At 34.5% G+C, this 14659-nt stretch overlaps 1 long non-coding RNA gene across 1 annotated transcript in view; it reads right to left on the bottom strand.

Moving 5' to 3' along the window:
- Nucleotides 1-6530: 6530 nt before the first annotated feature.
- Nucleotides 6531-14659, bottom strand: part of LOC136035827 (uncharacterized) — a 143527-nt gene continuing 135398 nt past the window's right edge. The window contains exon 2 of the long non-coding RNA XR_010619523.1: nucleotides 6531-7362. This is a non-coding gene — a long non-coding RNA (uncharacterized LOC136035827). The remainder of the gene's footprint in view (nucleotides 7363-14659) is intronic.

Raw genomic sequence — 14659 nt, 5'->3', positions numbered from 1 at the left:
TAAAAAAAAGGTTCTGGTAGAATTTTTCAGCCACCCCACACCCCCAGAAATTCACTGGTGAGGCTAATGAAGCCCGTCTTGCTATTTTCATCTATGTTCCGGTAGACCTGTGAATACAATATTTTATGTTACATATAAAAAAAACCTTTACAATAGAGAGGGGGGCACTGTTCACCCCACTATCACAAATAATTGACGTGTAGACCAAAGGGAAACAGGAAAAAGGAAAAATTTAATACTAATTCTCCCCTCCCCCTCTACTCTTTCCTAAATTGGCATTAAAATGCACGGAAACATTTAAATATCGGAAACATTTTTCTGGAGGAATCACTTCGTACCACCCTTAGTCTAAACAATGGAAGATGAAATAGTAATTCCAACCCTACTCTCCAACACCTCTTAAAGTATTTGCCTGAAGGCTCAGGAATATTTCGACAGTCGGGGCATTAAAATTTACTCTTTTAGGCATCTGGTTTCTGCCTACACATCAACCCATTGCCTCTCCTTCATAATAACTGATGTACAATTATATGCTTTCCTTCGTCTTTTTTATTTGTCTTGATATCCCTTTGGCTGCTCAATTTATCATTTGGGGAGAACTTCCTTGAAGGGAAGGGTCAGAAATTTTTTTTTCGTGAGGAGCGGAGTTTCAGGGGAATACGCTGGACCCCATATTCTTAACAAACTCAAGTACACTAGCCATTTCAATTTAAAATGCCTCACATGCTCAAGAATAAAGCGCCAGTTCATGCAGTAAGCTATTTTATGACTGAATCAAACAATTTGTGGTAATGAACTGTAGTAAGGACCGACCCGGCTCAATAGTAACCGAAACTCTAAAAATGATATTTTGATACCAATAGATACATCAAAAGTATCGTATTTCCATGCTGATTTTAAATATATAAGTTTCATCAAGTTTAGTCTTAACCATCAAAAGTAGCGAGTCTGAGAAAATTTGCCTTAGAGAGAAACACCCCTTGAAATGATCCTTAATATCGTACAATCTTGTAGAATTTTTAAGCTCCTATCTATAAAAATATAGAATTTGTATTTTTTGTTGCTAGAAGACAGATCACATATGCGTGTTTATTTTTTTTCAGGAGTGATCGTATAGATGCTGTGGTCCTAGAATGTCAAGAGAGGGCTCTTTATAACGGAAATTAACAGTTCTAGTGCCCTTTTTAAGTGACCAAAAAAATGGAGGGTACCTAGGCCCCCTTCCACGCTCATTTTCCCCCAAAAGTCACTGGATCAAAACTTTGAGATAGTCCCAGGGGAGGGGCTAAAAGTTAAAAACTTTGACCATTGTTTACATATAGTAATGGTTATCTGGAAATGTACAGATGTTTTCAGGGGGACTTTTTCGCCTTGGGGAGGGGAGGCTATGGGGTTACATGGGAGGATCTTTTCATGGAGCAAATTATTAAAACTTAAAACGCAGCATTAAAACTTAAAACGGTCAGAAATTATTACTCATATAAGGGGTTTCATCTCTCCTCAATACCTCGCTCTTTATTCTAAAATATTTTTAGTAATTTCAACTATTTATTCTTTGGCCTTTGGGATTCAGGGGTCAATCTTAAAAAATACAAATACAGAAGAGAGAATAATGAGGACTTTTTTTCCAAGAAAGTGAATGAACAAAACCTATTTGAAAAAAACTGTCACTGTCTTGGGAAAAAAAGACCTCACTATTCTCTCTTCTGTATTTGTATTATGGAAAGGCAGTGTGATCTTGGTCATTATTTTAAGTCTTAAAAAGTTGAGACACAATTTAAGCTTTAGGGTTAGGAGCAAATTAACAACGAGAGGTCGATACCCCTCATATACTTAATAAAAATATACAAATATGTTCGTTGCGTAAGTTAATTCGTAAGTTACATATGTTTATTACGCATAAAAACGTTCGTAAAAAAAGTAAGGAGTGACATTAAAACATCAAACAAACAGAAATTATTCCGCATATGAAAGGGACAGTCCCCTTCTCAACGTCCCACTCTTTACGCTAAAGTTTTTATATTTTTTAGTCGTGAGAGAGTCAAACTTTAACGTAAACAGCGGGGCCTTGAGGAGGGGACAGTCCCTTTCATATACGGAATAATTTCTTTTCGTTTTAAGTTTTAATGTCGCTCCTTACTTGTAGTTGAAAAAACTTGGTTTATTTTTATTTAATGCAAATAAGGAATGAGCTTCCTTATATATAGGTTCATGTCATATAATTTGAAGGAAAAAGGGGAAGGTAAATCAAGTTTGCACCCAAGCTATTCATCCTTAAAATTTCTCGCTTAAATTGACCAGCAAAATTGACAATAATATCAATTACTGTTCGTTTTCATCCATAGTATTGACCAACAAAACTATGTTGGTCACTAGAACTCTTTATTCTCTTTTCTTCATCTTTTATCTCTACATCTCCTTATTCTTTTTGTCCCTATATTTTACAATGTTTCTTGAGTAAAACTACCCTTAAGTTTCTCTAAATTCCTGGTTTATGAGAAACTACACCTTTTTCTAACGCTTTCAACAAGAAAGCTGGCATATCTTATATTTAGTGATATTTTGGCTCATTTAGCGATTTGTTTTCAAGAAGTTAGCAATTTTATTTTTTACTTAGTGACAACCCTTTCGTTTACATCGGTAAAAGCTTCAGTAAAATATAAAGAATACGGCATTGGACTTTACAGTCCCTACTGGCGGTGTTGATCTCTGTTTCTTGTCCCTTTCAGCCAAGAAAATACTCAACAATATATACTACGTTGGAATAGCTTCATTACCTATCCGAAAAACAAATTGAGAACAAAGACTTCGAAAGAAAGTTAGACTTATCCGATTAGGAGAAGAACATACTTAAATACAATTAACACACTAAATTTAAGGAAAATTAGCGTTAATGTTATGATATACCCCCTACCCAATATTCTTCTAATATGTTTTTCTGACGCTCAGTCATAATGAAATATGACTAAGCATGACAAAAATATGATATTTTAGAAACAAGTTTGGGCAATATATTTGCACAATAGGAGAGGGGAAAGTATAGCAGGTCTGCATACCTAATGTGCTAGGTACAATTATTCTACACATTATCTAGTAAGAATTGTTTTCTAGCTTCATATTTTTTTTCTTTACCCCCCCCCCCCCAAATATGCAAATATATAGCCCAAAGTATATATTTCCATCTACTCTGTCAACACTCTTTGTCTTGTCTCACGCTAAGCTTTAGGAAACTAACAAAAGATGGTTCTACAATACGTCAATGAATGAACAACTTGAACGGTAGGGGTTTATCATAAAAGTACCAAACTAACTTTGAAAATATAGGATCTTACCAATAAAACAATTGCTTTTTTGATTTCGCGAAATAAGCTTTTCGCGAAATCACCTTTTTCTTATCCAGAAACGTCACTCCTGCCAGAATGAGGTAACTTTTAAAGTGGTACTGAACATGGGAAGAAAAATCAAACCAAAAAGATTAACAACTATACTGTTTTTTATTTACTACAAGTTTAAGAGAGAAATGCCACGTTAAATAGTGTTTTACTATGATTAATTTTAAAAAAACTTTTTCCACAAGACAAAATGCGATTGAAATGGTTTTACCTTTCTTACTTTCATAAATGAAAAATTACCAAAACATTAAGGAAGGAATGTCGTTATATGTCAATTAAACTGACAATCCTAGGTGTTTTGTTTGTGTGTAATTTGTGTTCTAATCTTGAGGGGGCACAGGGTTTATCAGCCCTAATCATGTTAATTTTTGCACGCTTTGAGTCTTACTTAGCTATTTATTGTAATTTTGTATTTGTTTCGAGTTTCATTCATTTATTGATGGCGATTTGTAGTAGTTTTACGCGTGGAAGATTAGTTGACTTTATTTTTGCTCATTCTTGGCTTAATGGAGCTCTTTACTTTTCTTTGAAAAACTTGTTTGTGGTAAATTTTTTTGAATAATTTTGTTCCTTTTTTATTTAAATAGTGTTTTTCTTGGAAAAAATAATATTGTTTATCTTTTCAGTTTTCTTCTATAAGAATCTATAGTATGTGTTGCTATTTGTATGTTGGAAAAACTTTTTCAACAAGTTTTATTCCTGACATAGTATTTTCTAATTTAATTCTATAGCTTCCCAAGTTGATCTGAAAAATAAAACTTAATATCATTCCCAAAAGATTATATCTATGCTCTTTGACAGCCTGGATAAACTTATGCTCTTTTTATTTATTTAAATTGTATGAGCAGAAGTAGTAATAGTAATTTCCTCAAAAGTTTCAACTTAACACCCCCAGTCGTTCTCGATATATTGCTGAGGTGTTTTATTGGTAGCCATAAACGTAATGCCTTTTGATTTATTTTGTAGTAATATTTAATTTCAAATCATAATGGGCAAATAGCATATTTGTGGGGGGTTGATATGCCTAATATCCCTAAAGACATAATTGCTGGACCGTTCTACTATGCTGAACAATCTGAATGTCTAAATTTTTTGACTGGGTGCCTTTTGAAAATGAATGTGCTTGAGAGAAGGGTTGCTTGCCCTCTAATCTCTTTTTACTCTTAAAAAGGGCACCAGACACTCGCGCTGTAATTGGAGTGCAAGGGGGAGGACTTCCCTCTTGATATATATAGTAAAAAAAATTTAACTAATAAGAAGGGCACAAACCCCATTCAATTTCCAATCGAATAAGCCTTTTTCGAAGTCTCTACGACGACAAATGACCATCTCAAATTTCTATTAGATGCATTTCGGGAAAATACGAGGTTTGGGGGTTTCCACCCTTTGATCACTCTGAATCTTAAAAAGGGCAGTAGAACTTCTGATTACGAATCCAATGAGCCTCCTCCAAAGTTAATACTATCACACTTTCTGTATATACTTTATATGGCTCAAGAGAATAACTTACACCTTTTACCCTGAGGGGTGTTGGGGTGGGGGGCTGTCATCATAAAATACATAATTCCCAACCTTTCAATTACGTTGAACAAAATGGCTAGTGGCGAATATAATGAGCCTCCTCCGAAGTTTATACGATCACCTTTTCTATATATACATTGCTATTTCTATCAGATATATTTTGAGAAAATATGAGGTGTTGGGGAGGGGTACTCACCCTTCTATTACTCTTGGATGTATTCACCCTCCGATGTTTGTGGTAGGGAGGGGGTATTGATTCTCCGGTCACTCTGAATCTCAAAAACAGTATTAAAACTTCTAACTAGCAGTCCAATGAGCCCCTCCGAAGTTTATACGATCACCTTTTCTATATAAGCCTTATATTACCCCGGAGCAAAACTTACAACCCTTGGCCTGAGGGATCTGGGGGGGGGTCATCCTAAAACACATAATTCCGGACCTTTCAATTACGTTGAACAAAATGGCCATCTCAAAATTTTGATTGGATATATTTTGGGAAATGGTGAGCGTGGGAGGGGGGTTAGTTGCCCACCAATGACTTTCGACTATTAAAAACAGCACTAGCCCTTTCAGTTTCCAGTCGAATGATCTCTTTCCGAAATTTCAAAGATATCAAATGGCCATCTCAAAATTTCTATCTGATGCATTACGGGAAAATATGAGGTGTGTGCGGGGGGGGGGGGGGCATACACTCTTCTATCACTCCGAATCTTAAAAAGGACGCGATAACTTTTGATAACCAATCCAATAAACGCCTCCGAAGTTTATACAACCACCCTTTCACTATATACCTTATATGTCACAGGGCATAACTTAAAACCCTTGTCCTGAGGACTATGGAGAGCTTGTCATCCTCAAAGACATAATTCCCAACCTTTCAACGACGTGAATGAAATAGCTATGTCAAATTTTTATCAGATGTTTTTGGAAATCTTTTGCGTGGGAGGAGGGTTACTTGCCCTCCAATCACTTTTGACTATTAAAAAGAGCATTAGCCCTTTCAATTTTCAATCGAATGAGCTCTTTCTGAAGTTTCTACAACAATGAAAGGCCATCTCAAGATTTCTATCAGATGCATTTTGGGAAAATATGAGGTTAGTGTGTGTGTGTTTGGGGGGGGGGAGGTCGGGTGTATTCACCCTTCGATCATTCTGAATCTCAAAAAGGGCACTAAAAATCTCAAAAAGGCGGGGAATTTAAAATTGTCTGAAACACACAGAATTTTGTTTAAACATTATGTGGTCTAAATCTACTCTACAAAACTGACAAGACAAAAAACGCATTATTTTTCAAATACTTTCTGTCATCCACTCGAAACTGAGAACTCGTCAGTAAGTTTGAAGGCATTAAATAGTATGGAAGTAAGCCTAATGCACCAGCTAATTGACATACTTATTAATTCATAACGTTGGTTACGTGTATAATGTTGTTGTTTGTTTTTATTCTGTTTTTCCTAAGTGTTTGTATAGTGATATAGTGAGTGATATAGTGAGTGATATAGTGTATAGTGATTGTATAGTGATAAACCGTGATAAAAAATTAAAAAAGATCAAAAATTTGTTTTGATTTGCGGCTGTCAATTTGTTAAGAGACCTATTGAGAGAATAACTGTTAAAGTCACAAATATAAATTTAATTTCAGTAACTGAAATACATCAGAGTAAGAGGAATGCATACGCATAGAACATTCACCAAGAAATCACATTCAAACACCCAAATCATTAAACAAAAAGAGGTAAAAACACTGAACCGACTGGGAAAATTAAAGACTAACCCTAACTAAGCTCAAAACTCATCATTAAATTAAAGATTCAAATAAAATATGAAATCAAAAGAAAAGAAGCATTTCTGTGCAAGATTAACGAGACCACCAATTTTCTTTTTCTTCTTTAGCTGTATGTTAAAAATTTTCAAGTTTAAAATTACCCAAAGCAAAGGAAGAAAAAATGATATCTGAATTTATTTCAAAATGAAATTTAGAAAATTACGAAGAGTAGGGCGAAAAAAGTTTTGTGATATTATTTAGACCAAATCTGTTTTAACTATATTAATAGCTAGAAACAGAGGATACGCAGAAACATATAACGGGAGATAAAGACAAAGGCCACAACTGTCCAAGATACAGAACTGCAAATGGCCCTCAGGAGCCACATACCCAAAGGTTATTCACAAATCTTGTCTGGCCATGCTTGTATATTTTGTGACTTGAAATCGAAATACCCTAATGTGATCAGGTTTAGGCAACAATACTTGAAGTTTTTAGAGTAGCTTAGGTCCCCTACTGAATTTAATAGCCTAGATTCCTGATTAGACTATTGATTCTTCCCATTTCAGTAGTTTGCTTAGCTTCCAAAGCCTCTTCTAAGTTGAGATACTGGGATTTGGGAAGTTTGCCTTGAACAACTCTTTCTGCATTGGTCGACCTGGAGGTTAGGATCTCGCGTAGCAAGCTGAAAAAAAAAAAAAAGAAAATAAATTTATATTTTTGAGAAAAACTAGCGTTGGCCACCAGATTCGTGACATCTAGTAGGAACACGCACAAACACACACACACACACATTAAAAAATATAAAAAACCTAACAATTTTTTAAGACTGTATTAAGAATTTCTACACGAAATTCATTTGAAACCATGGGAAGTCAATATTTTTGGAACTTTGATGAATGTGGGTTATTGGAAAAATCCTTTAAATACACTCAGAGGAAGTACATTCAAAGTACCTAAGTACATTACTACATTAAATACGAAGATCTAGGTTGGTTACTCTAAAATTGTAGCCAATCGAGGCAAATATAATCGCATTGCCCTTGGAAAGCTAGGAAATAGCCTAGATTCCTGATTAGACTATTCATTCTTCCCATTTCAGTAGCTTGCTTAGCTTCCAAAGACTCTTCTAAGTTGAGATACTCGGATTTTGGAAGTTTGCTTTGAACAACTCTTTCTGCATTGGTCGACCTTGAGGTTAGGATCTCGCGTAGCAAGCTAAAAAAAAAAAAATATAAATTTATATTTTTGAGAAAAACTAGCGTTGGCCACCAGATTTGGGACATCTAGTAGGAACAAGCACAAACACACACACACTCATATTAAAAAATATAAAAAAAACTAACAATTGTTAAAGACTGTATCAAGAATTTCTTCACGAAATTCATTTGAAAGCATGGGAAGTCAATATTTTTGGGAGTTTGACGATTAGTTAAAATGGTGGGTTATTGGAAAAATTTGCTAAATACACACAGAGGAAGTACATTCAAAGTACTTAAATACATTACTACTCTAAGTACGAAGATCCAGGTTGGTTACTCTAAACTTTTAGCTAATATAGTCAAAAATAACTTTTTCAGATCATTCTGTTCTTTACCTTTCTTGGCTTTATCCTATACTTAGGAATAGGGATTTTAGTGATATTTTGGTAGCCTATTTTCGTTTTTGTGAATATCTTCTATATCTTACTCTTTGGTATGGGAATAGAAAATTAATAAACAACTTTCACCTCATAATGGCTTTTCATTATAATTATTTATTTATTGTTATTGTTGTTTATTTGTTTTGGTGATTATTGTTTTTTTGTGTGTGTAATGTTATTGTTGATTTTTGCTTGTGTTTACTCCACTATTTATATTTTTATGTAAGTAGGTTATAAATAAATATATATTACAAAATAACTAACATAAGGAGACTGTAGATTATTTGATTCCGTCGTTAATAACTAAAACTGAATCAATACTTTAATCAAATATATTTGTAAAATTCTTCTTCAAGACAGGCTTGTCCAAGATATTGAAGTACACTTACTTATATTAATTTGAATTTGAGGAAAAAAAGTCTTGGAATATATTTCCAAAACAAATTGAGCATTTGGAGAAGTAGAACATCAGAGGGAGTCTCATTGCAACAAAAAACAACAGCTCTGAGTTACTTAGGACATCAAGGAAAGTATACAACTGACCTGCTCAAGAGGGTGAGCGATTCCGTTCAGAAAGAACTCCAAGATATTCTGCGCAAAAACCAAGCTAGGCCCATGGTATGCCCACTGAGATTTGCAGCAGGGGTCTAACAACAGTCACGCATATCTGCAGCATATCACGCATCTGCAGCGGAGGCGCACTTGTACAATAATAAATAGAGATTGAGAAAGGTTTTAATTAACATTATTATTTAGTTGCATCCTTGAACAAAAATTAGTCTGTGAAAAAGCTGAAAACCTGATTTCCACCCTTTCTGTACAATTACAAAACTGTCAAACACACCCGCTTGCTTTAAGGATGACAATATATTAAGAATATATCATTACAATAGAATACTGTGGAATATTAGCTTTAAGAATATTTCACGCAATATATGACAAAAACCTGCATGAGATTCGTTGCCAGTACAGCATTCGGAAATGGGAAGAGTGGCATGAGTGGCGGAAAGAAGGTATCAACAATTTTTCCTCAAAGTTTGGACTCAATAACCAAGACAAAAGACGATATACTTATCAAACTACGCACCTAATTCGTTACCTTTTAGTGCAAACTTCTGATTGATCGCAGTTTTTACGAGACTGTCACTTAACTTTAGAGAGAAAAAAACATATTGCTGCATCTGCTTACTTATAAGAGAGCATGCATTTTTTTCTGTTACTTACCCTACATTCTGTTACTCACCCTAAAGCATAATAGAACTAAATTAGCAAATGCCTGGCTGGGTCTCACCAACAATGTCAATTCAATGTAGTAAAATAGATAAACTAATATTCTTGAACCAAATCAAAATCATTTTTTTTACATCAAAACGTTTGGTCCAAACACAGAGATTTTTTTTCAAAACTGATTGTCACGAAAAAAAGTGTAGGGGCTACTTAGTGCCTTCTCAAGACCAGAACACAAAAAATACACTTGGGAAAAGCTGTTACCAAAAGCTACATAATTGCATACATTACTAAAAAAATATAAGCATAGTGTACATCACCCATTATACTTCTTCTATAAAAAAATGTAAACAACACCTAATAAAATCATTTTATCTGAAACCTTGTGACTGCGCAGTGGATGAGGCCGCAGCTCTTGATAAAAGGTTGTCAGGTTCAATCCCGCCTGTTGCAAGGAAATCTAATTTGTTTGTAAATTTGGAAGTTGTTTGTGATAATTGTTTTGTATTATGTAAAAAAAATCAAAGCTATTCACGCCCAAAAATTAGGCTAAATAGCAAAACCAAAGATCATGAAATGTGATGTCGTGAAAACAAATGCATAAGAGCCAAAAATGAGTAGCAGCTATAACGTCATACTGTCTGCTGTCATGACTAGCTTCTACCCTTAAGAGTAAATTTTAAAAAGCCAATAAACTTTAAATGTATTTTGTTTTAGTAAAGCTTTCAGCTGATCTCTTACGTCACCTAGGTTATCGCGACCTTTATAATAAGGTTTTCTGATGCTTAAATGAATTGTATACAAATGTTTAAATACATTGAATATAAATAGAAAAACATAAATATTGCCATTTAAATAACTGAAAAAAAGTTCTGGTAGAATTTTTCAGCCACCCCACACCCCCAAAAATTCCCTGGTGAGGCTAATGAGGCATTAATATGCACTCTTTAGGCATCTGTATCCTGCACAACACACCATTGTATAATTTTATGAAATTTGGAGTTAATTAGTTTAGTTAACTGAAGCTTTAAAATAAATATCGGAAACATTTTTCTGGAGGAATCACTTCGTACCAAAAGCTACATAATTGCATACATTGCTAAATAATATAAGCATAGTGTACATCAGCCATTATACTTCTTCTATAAAAAAAATGTAAACAACCCCTAATAAAATCAAATTAATAAGAACCTTAAGACTGCGCAGTGGCTGAGGCCGCGGCTCTTGATAAAAGGTTGTCAGGTTCAATCCCGCCTGTTGCAAGGAAATGTAATTGAAAATGAATAATTGTTTGTGATAATTTTTTTGTATTATATAAAAAAAATCAAAGCTATTCACGCCCAAAAATTAGGCTAAATAGCAAAACCAAAGATCATGAAGTGTGATGTCGTGAAAACAAGTGTACAAGAGCCAAAAATGAGTAGCAGCTATGACGTCATACTGTCTGCTGTCATGACTAGCTTCTAACCTTAAGAGTAAATTTTAAAAAGCTAAGAAACTTTAAATGTATTTTGTTTTCAGTGAAGCTTTCAGTTGATCTCTTACGTTACCGAGGTCATCGCGACCTTTATAATAAGGTTCTCTGATGCTTAAATGAATTGTATATAAATGTTTAAATACATTGAACACAAATAGGAAAAGATACATATTGCCATTTAAATCACTGAAAAAAAGTTCTGGTAGAATTTTTCAGCCACCCCACACCCCCAAAAATTCAATGGCGAGAATAATGAGGCCCGTCTTGCTATTTTCATCTATGTGCCGGTAGACCCTTGAATACAATATTTTATGTTCACCCCACTGTCACCAATAATAGACATGTAGACCAAAAGGAAACAGGAAAAAGGAAAGATTTAATACCAATTCTTCCCCCCCCCCTATACTCTTTCCTAAATTGGCATTAATATGCACTCTTTAGGCATCTGTATCCTGCAAAACACACCATTGTATAATTTTATGAAATTTGGAGTTAATTAGTTTAATGAACTGAAGCTTTAAAATAAATATCGGAAACATTTTTCTGGAGGAATCACTTCGTACCACCCAATTTTCTGTTCCTTCTTTAATTAAGTAGTGTTTTTAATGGAAAAAATCATAATGTTTATCTTTTCAGTTTTCTTCTATAAGAATCTATAGTATGGGTTGCTATTTGTATGTTGGAGAAACTTTTTCAAGAAATTTTAATCCTGACATAGTATTTTCTAATTTAATTTTATAGCTTCCGAAGTTAATCAGAAAAATAAAATTTAATATCATTTCCAAAAGATTATATCTATGCTCTTTGAGAGCCTGGATAAACTTATGATCTTTTTATTTATTTAAATTGTAAGAGCAGAAGTAGTAATAGTAATTTTCTCAGAAGTTTCAACTTAATACCCCCAGTCGTTCTCGATATATTGGTGAGGTGTTTTATTGGTAGCCATAAACGTAATGCCTTTTGATTTATTTTATAGTAATATTTAATTTTAAAGTATAATGGGCCAATAGCATAATTGTGGGGGGTTGACATATATAATATCCCTGAAGACATAATTGCTGGACCGTTCTACTATGCTTAACAATCTGACTGTCTAAAATTTTTTGACTGGGTGCCTTTTGAAAATGAATGTGCTTGAGAGAAGGGTTGCTTGCCCTCTAATCTCTTTTTACTCTTAAAAAGGGCACCACATACTCGCGCAGAAATCGGAGTGCAAGAGGAAGGACTTCCCTCTTAATATATATAGTAAAAAAAAATTTAACTAATTAGAAGGGCACAATACCTTTCAATTTTCAATCGAATACGCCTTTTTCGAAGTTTCTACGACAACAAATGACCATCTCAAATTTCTATCAGATGCATTTCGGGAAAATACGAGGTTTGGAGGTTTTCCAGCCTTAGATCACTCTGAATCTTAAAACGGGCACTAAAACTTCTGATTACGAATCCAATGAGCCTCCTCCAAAGTTAATACGATCACACTTTCTATATATACCTTATATGGCCCTATAGAAAAACTTACAACTCTTACCCTGAGGGTTGTCATCCTCAAAGATATAATTCCTGACCTTTCAATTACGTTGAAAAAAATGGCTAACGGTGAATATAATGAGTCTCCTCCGAAATTTATACGATCATCTTTTCTATATATACCTTGCTTTTTCTATCAGATAAGTTTCGGGAAAATATGAGACGTGGGGGAGGGGTACCCACCCTTCTATCACACCGAATCTTAAGAGACACTAGAAATTTTGATTACCAATCCAATGAGCCCCCTCCGAAGTTTACACGATCACCTTTTCTATTATATCCCAGGGCATAACTTAAAACTTTTGTTTTGAGGGCTGTAGGATATCTCAAAATTCTAAATGGATTTGTTTGGGGAAATATGGGCGTCCAATCACTTTCGACTATTAAAAAGAGCATTAGCCCTTTTAATTTTCAATCAAATGAACTCTTTTCAATGTTGAATGACAAAAAATAGCCATTTCAAAATTTTTATCAGATGCATTTCGGAAAAATACGAGGTGTATTTGTGTTTTGGGGGGAGGGTATTCAATCTCTGATTGAAAATTGAAAGGGCTAATGCCCTTTTTTATAGTCAAAAGTGATTGGAGGGCAACTAACCCTCCTCCTACGCCAACTATTTTCTAAAACCTATTCATCTAATCTCAAATTTCTATCAGATACATTTCGGGAAAATATGAGGTGTATGTGTGTGTGTGGGGGGGGGCTGGATATATTTACCCTCCGATGTTGTGAGGGGGAGGGGTTATTCATTCTCCGGTCACTCTGAATTTCAAAAACAGTACTAAAACTTCTGATTAGATCATTCCCAATAGTGAAATCAGAAGATATCAGAAGATTAGCAAAACGTACAACCCTTGGCCTGAGGGCTATGGGGGTGGGTGGTCATCCTAAAAGACATAATCTTGGACGTTTCAATTGCCTTGAACAAAATTGCAATCTCAAAATTTTGATTCGGTATGTTCGGGGAAATGGTGGGCGTGGGAGGGGGGTTAGTTGCCCACCAATGATTTTCGACTATTAAAAAGGGCACTAGCCCATTCAGTTTCCAGTCGAATGATCTTTTTCCAATGTTTCAAAGACATCAAATGGCGATCTCAAAATTTCTATATGATGCATTACGGGAAAATATGAGGTATGTGCGGGGGGTTGGATACACTCTTCTATCACTCTGAATCTTAAAAAGGACGAGAGAACTTTTGATTACAAATCCAATGAACCCCTTCGAAGTTTATACATCCACCCTTTCACCGTATACCTTATATGTCACAGGTCATAACTTAAAATCCTTGTCCTGAGGACTATAGAGAGCTTGTCATCCTCAAAGACATAATTTCCGGACCTTTCAACGACGTGAATGAAATAGCTATCTCAAATTTTAATTAGATGTTTGAAAATGTTTTACATTTTTCATGAAAATGTTTTACGTGGGAGGAGGGTTAGTTGCCCTCCAATCACTTTTGACTATTAAAAAGAGCATTAGCCCTTTCAATTAACAATTGAATGAGCTCTTTATGAAGTTTCTACAACAATGAATTGTCATTTCAAAACTTCTATCAGATGCATTTTGGAAAATATGAGGTGTGTTTGTGTGTGGGGTGTGGGGGGGGGGTCAGGAGGTTAGGTGTATTCACCCTTCGATCATTTTGAATCTCAAAAAGGGCACTAAAATTTCAAAACGGCGGGGAATTAAAAATTGTCTGAAACACACAGAATTTTGTTTAAACATTATGTGGTCTAGCGTCTAATTCCACACTACAAAACTGACGAGACAAAAAACACATATTATTTTTTAAATACATTCCGTCATCCACTCGAAACTGAAAACTCGTCAGTAAGTTTGAAGGCATTAGATAGTATGAAAGTAAGCCTAAAACAAAAGCTAATTGACAGTTAGAAAGTCTAATACTTGTTACATAGTTAATTTTGAAGTTTGAAAAAATCATATTTTCAATAGCCTACTTTTGAAAATTTAGTTAAGTATTTAACCATGAAACAGGTTACTAACACAACGTCTCATGAGTAAGAATTTGCCCAAAAACCCAACAATAATGCTCTTTACATATTATACTCATCATCTTAGAATTTGTCTTAGAAAACTCTTATTGT

The sequence above is a fragment of the Artemia franciscana genome, chromosome 14 (assembly GCF_032884065.1).
Source record: "Artemia franciscana chromosome 14, ASM3288406v1, whole genome shotgun sequence".
Taxonomy (NCBI): Eukaryota; Metazoa; Arthropoda; class Branchiopoda; order Anostraca; family Artemiidae; genus Artemia; species Artemia franciscana.
This window is presented reverse-complemented; position numbering and strand designations above follow the sequence as displayed.